Source organism: Crocuta crocuta, unplaced genomic scaffold (assembly GCF_008692635.1).
Source record: "Crocuta crocuta isolate KB4526 unplaced genomic scaffold, BGI_CrCroc_1.0 scaffold317, whole genome shotgun sequence".
Classification (NCBI taxonomy): Eukaryota; Metazoa; Chordata; class Mammalia; order Carnivora; family Hyaenidae; genus Crocuta; species Crocuta crocuta.
Genome location: NW_027530984.1, coordinates 4,011,759 through 4,029,064, shown reverse-complemented (window position 1 = coordinate 4,029,064; position 17,306 = coordinate 4,011,759). Strand labels below are relative to the sequence as shown.

General features: G+C 36.1%; 1 pseudogene; it reads left to right on the top strand.

The window, feature by feature from the left end:
* The window catches only part of LOC144236596 (peroxiredoxin-2-like), a 55,134-nt pseudogene extending 39,582 nt beyond the window's left edge, over positions 1 to 15,552 (top strand).
* Positions 15,553 to 17,306: the final 1,754 nt, after the last annotated feature.

Below are 17,306 nucleotides of genomic sequence, written 5' to 3'. Positions count from 1 at the left end.
CAAAATCCAAAGCAGGCTTCAGGCTCTGAGCTGTCAGCAGAGACCGATGCAGGGCTTGAACTTGCAACTCGCGAGATCATGAGCTGAAGTCAGATGTTTAACTGACTGAGCCACCCAGGCGTCCCAAGACCATGAGTTTCTAATAAAATCTATGATTTTGCAGTGCTGTGTTTTTGATTAATGGGTGCATGTTTTTGCATGTTGTTGAGATTTCTACAGCAAATATGAGTTGAATGAAGCTGCATTTATTTTCAAAATGATTGTTTACTTTACAAAGAATATTCTAGAATATTCAGCTCAGGTCATGATCTCATTGTTCATGAGTTAGAGCCCCACATCAGGCTCTCTGCTGTCAGCACATAGCACACTTTGGATCCTCTGTTCCTCAATGTCTCTGTCCCTCCCCCACTCTTTCTCTCTCTCTCAAAAATAAACAAACATTAAAAAATAGTTGAAAAGATAGATACAAGGCATTTTGAAGGAAAATAAATTTGTAAATTATGCAACAGAAATGGAGAGAATAAGAAAATTATATATATATACATATATATATACACACATATATATATAATTTCTCATCTGAATTTCACATCTGTGTATGCATGTAACACTACTTAAAATAAATATTGGTCATGTGGCGTATGAACTTAGGGTTCAGGTCATTTAGCTAAAGACCAAACCTACAAACCACTTCCAAAATAATGATTGATGTGAAAGTAGTTATTCTCAAAAGTCTTATGATGCATCAGTTTTTAAATTTACAATAGTCTACTATCTTCAAACCAGAAAGTTATGATTTTATTCCCTCCAAAGTCTCTAAGAATATGGAGTCCTTCTCTGCAAAATTTTAAATTGTTGCTGATAAGAATGAGGAAAACAGAACACCATATTTAATTTTCCTAAGGTCTTGAACACTTGTCTTTGTTTCAGTCTCAAACCCTAGCATTCTACCTGGAGTGCTTTTACGTTAACTTTTTCATGACCACCACCTACTCCTCATTCATGTCACAACTCAAACCATACCTTCTTGGAAAAGCCTTCCTTGTTTCCCTCCTATCTTAGAAACTGTGTTACAGCATCTTGTTTTATGGTCAATCAGAGCACTTGGGAAATTACCATCTCTCTTCATCAACTTTTATTTTTTCTGTCTTCTTCCTCTATGTAGAAATTCTTTGCAGTTAGGTAATGTTTCTTTTCCCTGTTTGCTACTTTATTCTTGGCATACAGAAGACTTCCTATGAATCGACATGTTATCAATAAATATTATTGGATGAGTGAATGAATGATTGAATGTATGGATGGGCCATCTCTTTGCAGAACTGACAGGTATAAATCCTACATCTTGGTTAATCTGGAAGCAGTAAGTTCATCTTTGATATATCCTTATGGATAATAGGAATCCTTAGAGTAAATATACTATATGGTTCATTTTTTTTTTCAAATAAAGATGTTGAAGGAAACAAAAAATAAAACAATAATGTCTATTTTTCTCACTTTTCTGTATTTTTCCTGTTTTTGCCGGAGCCTTGCTTTGCTTTAGCAGAGGTAGTTTCTAGTGTATATAATGAACTGATGGGTTGATGGCTATATCAGGAAGTACCTGGATAGAAAAAAGCCAACTAAGGGGTTGCTTTCTCAACGATGCCATGCAACCAATGAGGAGAGTGATTGCTCTAAGTGGCCATATTTCCTTGATTCATCAGGCTACACTTGCTGTCCTGTACCCTTGCTGCTGAGAAAGATACCAGAGAATGGATAAAAATGAAGGAAAACAGTAACAGCAAATAAACAAAAAAGTTAAGCTGAACCTTCTAAAATTTTGTACTGCTGTCTTATCTCTTGAAACAATTGTAAAAAATGTGATACCTTTTAACGGAGCTTTAGGCCTGTGTTATGTGTCTCTGTGTACCCAAACTCCTATGACCTTAAGGCCATATCCATGTGGAAAAACACCACAGATGGACCTGAAAAAAACTGAGCTGGGGCGCCTGGGTGGCTTAGTCGGTTGAGCGTCTGACTTTCGCTTGGGTCATGATCTCACGGTTCGTGGGTTCGAGCCCCGCGTCAGGCTCTGTGCTGACTGCCAGCTCAGAGCCTGGAGCCTGTTTCAGAGTCTGTGTCTCCCTCTTTCTGACCCTCCCCTGCTCACGCTGTCTCTCTCTCTCTCTCTCTCTCCTAGAAATAAATAAAACATAAAAAAAAATTAAAACAAAACAAAACAAAACCTGAGCAACCTAGCAGTTTTGCTATTTTGTTAGTCATTTCGAATTTTATAATAAGCATTCATTTTTTTTAAGTTTATTTTTGAGAGAGACCAAGACAGTGTGAGTGAGGTAGGGGGCAGAGAGAGAGGGAGAGAGAATCCCAAGCAGGCTCCATGCCGCCAGCACAGAGACTGCGAGATCATGACCTGAGCCAAAAACCAAGAGTTGGTTTTCTAACTGACTAAGCCACCCAGGCATCTCTTTAATAAGCATTCATTTAAAAGAGCCCAAACACCTGCACTTATCCTCAATAGATCAATTCACAACCGTTTTCTGTTGCTTTCTCCACTATACTAAGTTGAAGACAACTGATTCAGAAGCTACAAGTAAAAAATATTTGAAGTTAAACGGTCATCAGGAAAGACCTTTACATATGCAGAGCACAAACATGTTTGTTTTAACAAAGCACATTTTTAGGAAGCAAATGGTAGTCATTTTAAAACATTCTCTGATGCCTTAAGTTTTTAAATTTTCTTTTAAATTTTCAATTTATTATCAAATTGGTTTACGTACAACACCCAGTGCTCATTCCAACAAGTGCCCCTCCTCAATGCCCATCGCCCACTTTCCCCTCTCCACCACCCCACCATTAACCTTCAGTTTGTTCTCAATATTTAAGAGTCTCTTAGGGTTTGCCTCCCTCCCTCTCTGTAACTTTTTCCCCCTCCCCCTCCCCCGTGGTTTTATGTTACGTTTCTCAAGATTCACGTGAGTGAAAACATATGGTGTCTGTCTTTCTCTGCCTGACTTATTTCACTTAGCATAATACCCTCCAGTTCCATCCACGTTGCTGCAAATGGCCAGATTTCACCCTTTCTCATTGCCAAGTAGTATTCCATTATATATATAAACCGCATCTTTATCCATTCATCAGTTGATGGACATTTAGGCTGTTTCCATAATTTGGCTATTGTTGAAAGTGCTGCTATGAACATTGGGGTACATGTGCCCCTATGCCTCAGCATTTCTATATCCCTTGGGTAAATTCCTAGCAGTGCTATGCTGGGTCATAGGGGAGTTCTATTGTTAGTTTCCTGAGGAGCCTCCACACTGTTTTCCAGAGCAGCTGCACCAGTTTGTATTCCCACCCACAGTGCAAGAGGGTCCCCTTTAAGCTTTTAGAATTTTTTTGGCCACTGTAACTCAAGATTATTGACTAAAGGTTTTTGGGTAACTAATGTTCTAAATTCTGAAAAATAATGATGGGGGCTCTATCAAAATTTTACACTGTCCTAATAGGGCATGATGTGAATTCACATGTCTCAGAAAAAATATTGTGTATATAATTATATGTACAATCTACTATATAGATGTTGGTTAGGAAGAATGAGTGTTGGAAGAAAAAGAAATAAATTTTAATGTAAGATGCTTGAAGAGTTTGAATTCAATTTCTAGTTCAAAGAACACTAAAGTATTTATTCTTGAAATATAACAAACAAGAATTCTGCATGGAAGTTTACATGTTTCAAAAGCCATAAAGGATAATACAAAATTAAAAATTAAAAAATGCTTTTGGTCAATGCAATTTTATTAACTAGTGATAGAATTATAAGGGTTTATAATTGGGTATAATGTGTTATTTCACCATTTATTATTTTTCTATAATAAAAAAGAGACATGACAAAGCATGGTTTCCAAACAGTACATTTATTTCCTTCATAGAAGAACCTAATCACAAAATGTTTGCTTAATCCAAGTATATGGAGAGCTAAAGTCAGCTTTTAGTTGTTCATACTCAGTATCCACGATGATCTTTGAAATTGATTGAAATTGTGATTCTTAGGCAAGGAAGAAGGTTTGCTGGGAAATGCAGTTTAGATGAGAAGTCTGGAAATCAATGTGCTAGTATTAAATCAGGTCTCGTCTCTTTCCTTAGATTTTGCTTTATATTCTCTTTTCCTAAACTTGTGCTTTTCCCCTTAGCTTATGATCTCATTGTACTTGCACTTTATTTTTTTTTTTAGAAAACAATATTATTGTTAGAAGAAACACTGCTATGCACATGGAGCATTCCTGATTCGTTATGCAAGCTTTAGAATGTCAGCCTGCTCTCAGCTCTAAAATTGTTTTTGCTTCACTGCATTATTTCTCTTTCACAAGAGCCCTTGTGCCTTGGGATCCAGCCCCAAGATGGAAGTTTTGAAAGAGCTAATCATGAATCATAATGGTTGGAGAAGTTAAGAATAAAGGGATGAGAACCTATAGCAGCACCTTAGTGTTACCATAGAAAAGAAGAAGTGGTCTTTGAGTATCTGTTTTGATGTCTGATTCCTCCATTGACTGGTAACTAAACAGTCATTAGAGTTAGACTGTAGAAAAAGAAAAAAGAAGCTTTGCCCATAAAATCTTGACCGCTTCAGGGAAGAGACTGCATTTCCTTTAGTATTCATGGGAAGGAACTCTGACTTGCTCTAAGACTGGTTGTTATTTTACAGTTCATTAATCACCGAGTGTAAAGGGCTCTGGAGAGCAGAGGGAGGCTGGGGTCAGCCAGCCAGCAGACAGCCCATAGTAACGACAGTGTGGCAGAGGTCTCCGGCTGAGGGCAGCCAGCCCAGGCACAGCGACTGTTATGATTAGTCACCGTAACCGGTTTGGCTTGGTGTGCCCTCTGCTTTCAAAGAAAGCAATGCTTAAACTTTCAAGTCCCCTGATGTAATTATTCAATGCAAATGGCATTTTTTTTTCTAGATTTCTCAAAGTTATAAAAGCTGAGAGGGACTGAAGAGATAACGAGTAAATCAAAATGTACAATAATGTTCCCTTTCCTTAAACAATTGTTGATCTGCAAAAACATTGCAGATTTGACAGAATAATTATCACTTGTTCAATATTAAACATGCAGTTATTGTTCCACAATAACTATTTTTTTTTAGTTCTCCAATTTTTTTCTTCTTTATTCCTCTCTGAACTCAATCTGCAGTAAACATTAGGTAAACTTGATTTGCAGAGCTCTTATGGTCAGAAACCCTGGCCAAAATGCAGGGCAGAATTGTACTGTAACTTTATCAGTATAATAGTTGAGTATTATTTACAAAAACAATAAAAAAAAAAACACCTAGCACTTTCTCTATAAAAGCCTTAGAAGAAACACATTTCTTCTTTCAGATAAAAATTCTTTATAAATACCAGGAGAGTGCCCAGAATTGAATGCCTTTCAAATAATATCAGACATTTTCTGATATATGATGGTTTTATTTAAAAGCTTTGGTGATAGTTTTCATGTTCTAAGATTTTGCCAACAATAATTTCTATTGTTTTATATCCTTGTTAAAGAGTATTATATTAATAGAAAACTTAGTATTACACATATTTGAGATTTTTTTAATCCTTTTTAAAATGTTTGTTTATTTTTGGAGAGAAAGAGAGACTGAGCATGAGTGGGAGAGGGGCAGAGAGAGAGAGATACAGAATCCAAAGCAGGCTCCAGACTCTGAGCTGTCAGTACAGAGCCCAATGCAGGGCTCAAATCACAAACTGCAAGATCATGATCTGAGCTGTAGTCAGATGCTTAATGGACTGAGCCACTCAGGTGCCCCACATATTAGAGATTTTAATTGAGAATGTATTGTTTTTCATTTAGCACCGAATCTGAAGCTTAAGTTTGCATTTCATTGTTAGAAGTTTTGCTAAAGAAAACAAATTATTCAAAGTGAATTGCTAAGAAAATGTTTGTTTTTTATTTTTTAAAAATTTATTTTAAGAATTTTAAGTTTAAGGGAACACAGGGAAAGAGAGAGAATCCTATGTAGGCTCCACGCTTAGCATGGAGTCCAATGTCAGGCTCGATTCCACAATCCTGGGATCATGACCTGAGTCAAAATCAAGAGTCAGATACTCAACTGACTGAGCCACCCAGGTGTTCCACCAAGAAAATGTTTTAAAAGAACTAAAATATAATGGATATTGTGTTTGGAAACATAAAATATAGAAACACGCATTTACTTATGAATAATTGAATTCCTAATTATAAACCCCTTATGATATATTTTAAATACCTATAATGGCCACTGTTAACCTTTTGCAGTCATTCATTATGCTTGAAGGAGATAATTTTGTGATACATGGTAACATAGCATCCCTCTTTGGATTATTTTTTTTTCCTTATTGAGCATTCAATAAGTCTACGGAGAGCCACATTTAAAACTTATTTTGATGTTTATCTTCCTGAGGGAATTTGTTTAACTATGACAGTGATAAGATATATTATCTGGTTTTTGCTTCATTTTTTTTAGACATTCTTTCCTTCCTACCATTTTAGAATCATGTTGTGTAGAATCAGTCAGCGTAGCCTACATTGATAACAAAGAGCCTCCAAATCTCAAAGGCTTCCAACAATAAAAAATTTTTAAAGTCACATTTCATGTTACCTTCAGTTAGGCTGTGACTCTATTTCGCATCTTCAATGCAAGACAGAGGTGGAAAAACAGACCTTTACATCTTGGTACATGAGGCTCATTTGACACAGACAACAAAGAAAATGAGAAATGGCAGAGCCTCATAAATGATCTTCATAGTTTGCTCAAAAATGCCATGTGTCAGTTTCATTTATTGGCTAAAGCAAGTAAGATGGCCTGATGCGGGGTAGAGAGCATGTTTGTTTTTTTTTTTTTTTTTTTTTTAATTGAAAATGCAGTTGACATGTAATATTAGTTTCAGGCCTACAACATAGTGATTTGACAATTATGTATATCACACAATGCTCACCATGATAAGTGTAGTCCCCATCTGTCACCATACAAGGTTATTACAGTATTATTGACTATATTGCTTGTGCTGTGCTTTTCATCCCTGTGACTTATTTATTGGTCTTTGCTTTCTAATTATTCTTATATAATACTATATGGATCATAGAGGACTCACTGTTAGCATCAAGCCTTCAATCATTTTCAGAACTCTGCTCACCCACAAATGCACATGAATCTATCTGATAGAAGATATCAGAAATTTGTGAACTTTAAAGTTTGAAACTTCGTAGATAAAATGAGGGTCTTTTTATTTTTTAATGCTTGTTTTTATTTTTGAGAGAGACAGAGACAGAGTGCGAGCAGGGAAGGGGCAGAGAGAGATGGAAACACAGAATCCAAGGCAGGCTCCAGGCTCTGAGCTGTTAGCACAGAGCCCGACTTGGGACTTGAACTCGCGAACCCTGAGATCGTGACCTGAGCTGAAGTTGGATGCTTAACCGACTGAGCCACCCAGGTGCCCCATGAGGGTCTTAATAAACCAAGAGAGATGCAGATTTACTTTGGAGATGACCATTACATAGACCATAAAGTGGCACCTAGACCAACCTTCAGCAAACCTGGTCAGTAGAATCAAGTTGCTTCCAGATAAAAATCAACTCATTTAGTAGAATTCTTATTGATTGGAAGAGTTTTAGCGCCTTTTTTTTTTTTTTTTTGTCTGAGCTACCTTTTGCTTCTTCTCTGTCTACCTGACAATTATTCAAATTGTTTGCCGACATTCTGGTTAATTCTTATATAACGGACTATAGCAAATATTAGTGTCTTCCAAGTTTTGCCTAGAGGAATAGAAAAATCCAGCAGATAAATTATGGGTAAGGGAGACATTACATTTGTAAAAGGTTTCACCACAGGAATTCTTTAAATATTGTACTTCTCTAATGCAATTGAAATAATTCAATTAACTTTAAAAAAGACTTTCAGAAAGATATCCATATTTAGTTTTAGTTAATGCTTGTCATGTAGCTATTAGCACAGTAGTGATGTTTGGAAATTACTCTAAAACTGAGGAAGCTTTCCAAGTCCTCTCAGTGTTTATAATTTGTCAGAATTAGAAATTTTATGGAATTGCTCAAAAATATTTATGGAGTATTTATCATGTAAAAGGAACTGGCAGATTGAAAACATATATATATGCATATATACACACACTAACATTAACATTTGGTTTCTTGTAAAATATGTATTTACTTTCATTTCATTTTTGAAAATAATTATGAAAAATCATTGAAAATCCACAGCACTGGAGATGTGTACACATGAAAACTTTTTCAAGAATAGCACAGTAGAGATTTTAGTTATCTTAAAAAGGAATAAATTAATGTTGATTTTTGGCAAAAATTTTAGAGTAGATGATTAAATGTTTTTCCTATCAGCTATGATTGTGTTTGGCTGCAAGTAACAGAAGTTCGACTACCACTACTTAACCTAACAACATTTTGTTTTGTTTTTTTGCAAAAAAAAGTCTCATTTAGTCTAGACATTTATGCTAACTCAGTGATGCCGAGTGACCTGGCTCCTTCTGTTTCTCATCGTTAATTTGTAGCTTTCTTCCTTGGATTGCTATTCTACTTCCAGGCATCATTACTGCAGAAAATGTTTGCCAGCCACGTGGGTTCCTTTTCATCCAGAAAACAAAAGTGGAAGTAATCTTTTCTTTGCATCTCAGGAGCCAAGACAATATCACATAACTATCTTCCAGATGCATATTACTGTTTCTCACTTAGTGCTCACAAATTGCCCGTTATTAAATGTCTGCTTTGTTTTGACCAAACTTTAGTCTGGGTTCTGTCTTCTCCAGACGGCCCTGAACATCAGTTTGCCCCTTAACTAGCACTAAGATGCTGAACACACTCCCCCTATCAGCCTAGGGTACCAAGTAGCTGACGACAGCAAGGCACATTCCCCGTCACACCCCACAAAACATGCACTCTTTTGCCAACTTACTTACTGCTTACCCTTCCCTCAATAAGAAAAGCCTTTTTCTGTTTGATTTTGAAATGCTTCTGAGATCAGGGAGCTCTTCTTAATGCTATAGTCTTTCTTCTAGATACAGTCTCTCCTTAAGCGTAAGTCTGGGTTTGTTTTTGTGCCACTTGGCTTTCTGGTTTGGGTGTAAAGAGAAAGAAAGGTAGTGATATTGGGTATTAGATGGACCATGTAAAGTATCTACCGACGTTTGGAAGCACTTAGCGGTGTATTAGCAGAAGTTGGCCTATTTGCCAGCATTGTTATGTAAGGAAATCATTTATTCGTTGGAAAGAGGCTTGACCCAGATGATCTGACTGTATCTCTCCAAATCTACCAGAGTACAATTCTAAGCATGATTCACATAAACCTCCAAATCAGTGTTCGGGCAGAGATCATATCTAATTTTAATCAATTGGGAAAATATTTAGAAACAATAAAATAATATAAATTGGATTTTAATCATGTGTATAATTTTAATAGTTGAGACTACAGCAGTACGTGTTTAGTGAGGAATATATTCAATTTTTATACTTTATTGCCATGAAGCTGCCTGGATCCTGTATATAACCACCAATGATTTTCCAGGCTCCTAGGTTTTATGAGGAGAATTCAAGGTTCCCATACATGCTAATATTTGACCCCCAAATATACATTTTTTGGTTTAAAAATTGCTATTATTCCCTTTTTAGTTTAGTCTAGTCTTGGAAAGAAGATAAAATGAATATGCAATTTTCTCTCCTTCAAGGAAGCAATGTGATAAACCTATATCTTGAGCTCATCAAAAGTAATTTAAATCATCCAGAAGTGTCAAATATCTAATAAAATTTGGAACCAGAATAAGAAAAAAAAAACCTTCACTAATTCTCTGGAAAAAAATAATCCTGTTTTATGTATGCTGAAAGGTATTAATACAACTTTCAGGCAGAAGATCTATATGATTCAGTGTCTTAGCAGAAATGAATGCAATATTTATTTAAAAAATAGAGATTGTTAAAAAATACATTGGGAAAACCTTGAAAAACATTATTTTTCTCAAAACTTACTTTGCTTCATAAACAGTTTTCAGTCACATTAGTTTATTTGATTGCTTTCTGATTTATTGAAAAATATCACAATTTTATCATACTTGAGACTCTATATTGACATGTCATTTTAATAAAAAAAAAAGGAGACAGAAAATCACTTCGGTAGTTTTTATTTCAGATTTTAATTCTATTGTAATATTTTTAAATTTACTTTTAAATAGACTTTCATATTTTCTGACTTCAAACAGCAAATATTTTTAGGCATAACTCTTGGAAACATTTTTGCCTTGGTTCTAGGAATGAAATAGTTGTGTCCAACTTATATTTGTGAAAATTATGAGTAGGAAATTTGTTACTGATTCATGTAGTAGAATATATTTTTCTCTTCAGAAACAAGAAACTCCTTTCATTGATTTGTTTTTGTTTTGAAAAGTTAAAAAAAATACAGCTAGGTACAATAAGTACTATAACATAAACCAGTGTGCCCAGCACCCAAAATTAGCCAATATGGACATGTTCTTCTTTCTGTATAAATATGAATCTAATGTCTATCCACTTATTCATCTTTGGTATACTTTAATATTATATATTTTTTCTTTGACTCTTTCACACAATTTTTAAATTAAATTTACTCCTAATAAGTACTAAAGGAAAATATAAATTTCACTGCTACTGTGAATGTTTATGTCTAGTGTAGCACTTACTAATTTTTCATCGCTTCTTTATAAGAATTCTAATGATTTTGATATGTTGATATTGTATCCAGCAAACTTATTAAACTCTCTATTAAACTGAATGCTGTCTAAGGTTGTTTTAGGTGTTCCCTATAAATAACTATTTTGTGACTTCTTTTTAAATTTGTATGCTTCATATTTATTTTTCTTGAATTATAATATTGGCCTGGACATCCCATGCAATGTTCAATAATTAAATGATGATAAAACACTTGTTTTGTTTCTGACATTAGTAAGAATGATTCTTACATTTTACTTTTAGGAATAATATTCCTAAAGATTTTTGATAGAACTTTATTCAGTAAAGATGTTTCCTTCAACTCCTAAATTGCTTTTTAAATAACCAGGTGTTGGGGCGCCTGGGTGGCTCAGTTGGTTAAGCTATGCTGACAGGTCAGAGCCTGGAGCCTGCTTTGGATTCTCTCTCTCTCTCTCTCTCTCTCTCTCTGCCCCTCCCCTGCTTACTCTCTCAAAATTAAATAAACTTTAAAAAAATAAACGGGTGCTCAATTTTCTAAGTGATTTTTTTCTGCACCTATTTTTTTCTCCATCCTATGATTTTTCAGTTTAATAGAGTCATGTTTTATATTGAACTGCTATTTTATAAATGTATTTTACCAACCTTGCATTCCTGAAATAAACATTTTTAGTATTTTTTAGTTCTTTTAAATTCCACACTGGGTTGAATTTGATTTCTACATTTTCTCTTGATTTCTTCATGTGTTTTTGAAAGGTGAGATTTAACTATTATACTGTTGCCTAATTCCCATGTATTCCAGATTAGATTCATACAATGAGTAAAGTAGTTTCCCATAATTTTTTGTTTCTAAAATAATTTGGTAATGTAAGGATTACTAATAACTTTAATGTCTGGTAAAACAGGTAAAATGTTCCGGATCTACTGCTTATTTAGAGAAAGGTTTTTATTTTGTTTTATTTTATTTCATTTTATTTTATTTTCCAAACAGTTTAGTTTATTCATGGGTGCTGGTCTAGTCCACTCTTCAAATTATTAAATCAATTTTAGTAACTTATGTTTTAGAAAAAATTGCCCATTTCAGCTATCTTTTCAAATACATTTGCATAAAGTTATTTGTAATTTTATCTTGTGATCAAACTATAATCTCTAATATACTATTATCATTTTGTTTCTTGAAATTGCTAATACTGTTTATTTGTATCCTCTTTTTTTTATTACTATTATATATATATTTTTCTGTAATCAGTCAGAAAAAGTCCAGTTTTTTACTGGAACCCATGCCTAAGCCTGTCATACATGTAATTTTCTAGCCATAGTAATTATTTCAGGAATGGATACATTCTCTAATATACAACAGTGACAAAAGGAGAGAAGTTTTCTGGACCTCTTAGAAAATATGGGCCTTCCCTCAGGAGATACAAAAAGAGGTGACTTGTTTCTTCTGAGCATTTTGGGGCAGATTTGTGCTTCCAGACTGCTCTAATCCTATTCATACCATCCCAATAAGAAAAGGCACTGAAACAGGATGAAATAGTGAAGCAAATGTCAGAGAGATTTAACTTTAGCTACTAATTTAAATCAACAATCTTTGAACTTTCAAGTAAGTGAGACCAAAAAAAAAAAAAAAATCCTTACTGTTTAAGTCACTTTGTTTTTGTTTTTGTTTTTAATATTTTTTATTTATTTCTAGGAGAGAGAGAGAGACAGCGTGAGCAGGGGAGGGTCAGAGACAGAGGGAGACACAGACTCCGAAACAGTCTCCAGGCTCTGAGCCGGCAGTCAGCACAGAGCCCGACGCGGGGCCCGAACCCACGAACCGCGAGATCATGACCTAAGCGAAAGTCAGACGCTTAACCGACTAAGCCACCCAGGCGCCCCTGTTTAAGTCACTTCGAAAAAGTTTTTGCTTATTTAAGTCCTAACTGTTGCGCCTCTATTATTTCTTTTCTCTATGTCCTTTAGATTTCCTCTATTTTTCCTCTCTTAGCAATCTTTGGTACAGTTTCCACATAGTTGCCTCTATATCATAAGGTATATTAAGAAGTTGGTCAGTGAATGTTTTTGATGGGAATGGAGAAAGCCACCATTTTTCTTCTTCCCTAACTCCATATTTGGAAGTTCTCCATCAAAGTTCTCCCATCAATGTCCTCCAAGGTCACTGGCTATTCTCCTTGCCCAGTGACACCACTATAGGTGGCCAACAACATCTGTAGTTTGGCTGATCACAGCCTTCCAGAACTAGACTCCTTGACTGGCCACCCTCCTTCATGTTACAAACTCCACAACTAGACAAATTGTCCTAAACTGCAAATATCTGTTTGCCACTTTTCTGCTTATAATTCTTTAAAGGCTGAATTGTCAGGGAATTTGGTTGCAAATAAGAGCAACCTACTGTGGGTAAGACTATGCTATAGGCATAGTTTTCTCTCAATGATTAAGTTCAACCCTTATAGGACCCTAACTTTCCAGGGTGTGGAGAAGGGAATATCTCTATGCCTTCCTTTTGGGAATTCTACCAAAAGGAAGAATGTTCATACAAGACATTGACAAATAAAAATCAACAGTGGTTCTCAAATTCTCTAGTCCAAACTGTACAACATGACTTATAAAAGAAATACATTGAGCTGCCCATGTTTTTGTTTCTTTGGAAATGTTGTTCTTCTGGCTGACTCTCATTCATCTTCCAGCTCTCAGCTTTGAATCTGCTTCCTTTCATTGGAAGCTTTCCTAAAACCCTCATGTCCAGGTTGGGAGTTCTTCTATATTCTCATTGAACAAACTGCACCTAAAAAGTCTTATTATTTTAGACATAATTCTACATCTCCTCACTGGGCTTCTTACTCTCCTCTATTTCTGCCTAGCAGATAAAATGATGCATAGCACAACTACACACTCATTAAACATGCATTGAATAAATAAATAATGTATGTGCAAGCATTCAATGGAATTCCTAGAAAATAGTATTCAGTAATGCTCTTTCTTCCTTCTTTTGTTTTTCTCCTTCCTAAGGTACAGTTGAAGTTGAGATCTGTTGCCAACATGAACATAAACTCTGATGTACTAAAGGTGAACCTGGGATAGGAAATTTGACAGCCTTTCAAAGCAACTACTCTCTTTCTACAGTAATAATTTCATCCCAGCAATGCCTGCTAGGATTTCATTTTCCATCTAACCAGAAACCCTGGGTGTGAGCTCTAGGATGTTTGATATATTACATAGTGTGATAGCCTATATTCTTTGGAACTAGAGCTGCTTCTTCATGTGCTGGTGGAGACACATGCCAACTGTGTAGATTTCCTTGATTTTACCATCTTGATCCCAACATGCCTTGCATGGTAGATTTACAAATGATGGCCATTTTCCTTCTTACTTGGTGGTAATTTAAGTTTTTCCCTTCTACATAAAATAATTTGGATATTTTTTAAAGTCAAAAACTGTTATTTTTAAAATAGACTTTACTCTGTAACTTTGAGAGGCAGACTATATGGTAAAAATCACATCATCTGTTTATTCAGTAAATCTCCTCTTAATTTGCATGCTTGGGGGACCTACTAAGTTTTAGACACTGGAATAGGCACAAATGCTACTGAGATAAATAAGATTCAATCCCTTTCTTAAAGGAGACAGACACATAAACCATTCATCCTAAAACAAGCAAACAAAAGAATGAGTAAAATGGAAGTACTGAGGAGAGGTATCTCTGGGAAAAGGCAACAGGAGCAGTTCTGTGTTCTTTGTAGTCAAAGAGCGATAAGGCATATCAGTGTTTAATTGAAACACTAAGTCTTTTGGTGTTAAGTTCTGTAGTGCAAAAGAGGTCAGCTGTGGAGAATTAGTTAAAACAAATATCAGCTGAATATACCCATGAAAATCAGACTGTAATTGTGAAAGCTTTAACTCAGAGGTATCTAGAAAACAGAGCATTTAAAATCATAGTAACTGGGAACATAATTTCTAAAATAATTAAGTTAATATAGATATTACTTATGAGCCACTAGGCATTAAGTTGAGGAGTTATGGAAGTTTCCTAAGAATGACTCAAGATCTACGTGTTCCTTATTTTTTAAAAAAGGCAGAAAAACATAAAAGGATGGCTTGTGTTATTAGATATATAGTATTAACAAGAGAATGGCTTATAGGCCAGGAAGCATTTATTTCCTTTTAATTTTTTTTTTTAAATTGAAATATAATGGGGCCCTGAAATCTGTGTACATGAGTCTGCCAGTCCACACATCCCGCCCTTCCCCACACGGCATTCAGTCAAGGCCTCTGGCAACACACCTATCCAGAAGCCCACCAAAAACTGCCAGCCACCTCTCTGGTGGGCGGCACTTTCAAGGAGGTGAAGCTTTCCAACTCCAGAGGTGTTGGTTCTCTTTCTGCCTTTTTGCCCCATGGAGATTATCACCTTCAGAGAACATGCTGGGGACTTCTCTGAGCTGGGCTGGGAGTTGCTGGGGGCCTCTGTCTACCCAATTCACCCATCTGCCTTGGATAAACATTCCAGAGAAGGAAGGAGGCTTGGGCCCCCTGAACAAGCCCCTGCTGGCAGATGTAACCATAAGCTTATGGTTTCCCAGGATTATGGTGTGCAGAGGAAGATGAGGACACTGCCTACCAGGCTTCTTTATTATCCCCAGCAAGGGTGCCCTTCACCAGATCACTATCGATGATTTGCCTGTGGGCTCTGTGAACAAAGTTCTGGGGCTGATCTAGGCCTTCCAGTACACAGATGACCATGGAGAAATCTGTCCCACTGCATAGAAGCCAGGCAGCAGCATGATCAAGCACAACATGGTCAACAGCAAGTAATACTTCTCAAAGCACAATTAGGCTTGACAGGTGGAGAGCTTGGGCTCTAGGCCCCCACCTCTGCCCCTACCTGGATACCCACTGCTGACCCAGGAAAGGCTAGATCTGCCCCTTCATTTTTTTTTTTTTTGTTTATTTCTGAGAGAGAGAGAGAGACAGCATGAGCAGGGGAGGGTCAGAGAGAAAGCTAGATACAGAATCTGAAGCTGGCTCCAGGCTCTGATCTAGCTGTCAGCACAGAGCCCAATGTGGGGCTCGAACCCACGAACCATAAAACCATGACCTGAACCAAAGTCAGACGCTTAACTGACTGAGCCACCCAGGGTCCCATAGATCTGCCCCTTCAAACCCTGCCCAGGAAGGGTAGGCCACAACCTTCTCTTTCTTCTCGCTGGGAGTTGGTGAGGGGTGATCCCCTCCCTCCCACCACAGGACTAGAAGTGACCAATGAAAATTTAGGACTGACATAATTTCTATCTAACTAGCTAGAAGTATAATGAACATATAGTGTTAGGTTAGTTTCAGGTGTCCAATATAGTGATTCAGCAAGTCTATACATATGTTAGTGCTCATCAAGATAAGTGTACTTTTTTTAAGGTTTATTTATTTTTAGAGAGTGATTGAGAACACAAGCAGGGAAGGAACAGATTGAGAGGGAGAGAGAGAGAATCCCAAGCAGGCTCTGCACTGTCAGTGCAGAATCTGATGCAGGGCTCAAACTCACAAACCATGAGATTGTGACCTGAGCTAAAATCAAGTTGGTTGCTTAACCCACTGAGCCACCCATGCACCCAAGATAAGTGTACTCTTAATCCCCTTTATGTATTTCACCCCTCTCCCTACTCATTTTCCCTCTGGCAACCACCAGTTTGTTCTCATTATTTAAGAATATATTTTCTTTTGTTTCTCTCTCTTGTTTCCTCATTTGTTTTGTTTCTTAAATTCCATGTGAGTAAAATCATAGAGTATTTGTCTTTCTCTCACTGACTTATTTAACTTAGCATTAATAATAAAAATTACACACACACACACACACATCTTTATCCACTCATCTACGGATGGACCCTTGGGTTGCTTCCATATCTTGGCTGTTATAAATAATGCTGCAGTAAACATAGAGGTACATGTGTCCTTTCAAATTAGTGTTTTCATTTTCTTTGTGTAAATGTCCAGCAGTGAGATTGATGGATTTCATGGTAATTATATTCTTAATTTTTTGAGGAAGCTCCATCCTGTTTTCCATAGTAACTGTACTGATTTCCATTCCCACCAACAGTGAATAAGAGTTCCTTTATTTTCACATCTTTGCTAACTCTTGCTATTTATTGTCTTTTTGATTCTAGTCATTCTGACAGGTGAAAGGTGATATCTCATTGTGATTTTGATTTGCATTTCCTTGGTGATGAATGACATTGAGCATCTTTTCATATGTCTGTTGGCTATGTCTTCTTTGGAAAAATCTCTATTCAGATCCTCTGTCCATTGTTTAATTGAATTAATATTATTTTTGGTGTTGAGTTGTAAAAGTTTTGTAGATATCTTATATTAACCCCTTATCAGATATTTCATTTGCAAATACTTTCTTTCATTCAGTAGGCTGCCTTTTTGTTTTGTTGATGGTTTCCTTACATAGAAAGTAATTTTTAAGTTATGTTAAACGTATAGAGTTTTAGGTTATATAGAGTTTAAACATTAAATACTCCAACTTGCAGTAAATATTTTATAACTTTTATGAATGCTGTAGTAAACTCTATTATCTATAATTCCTCCTTTCT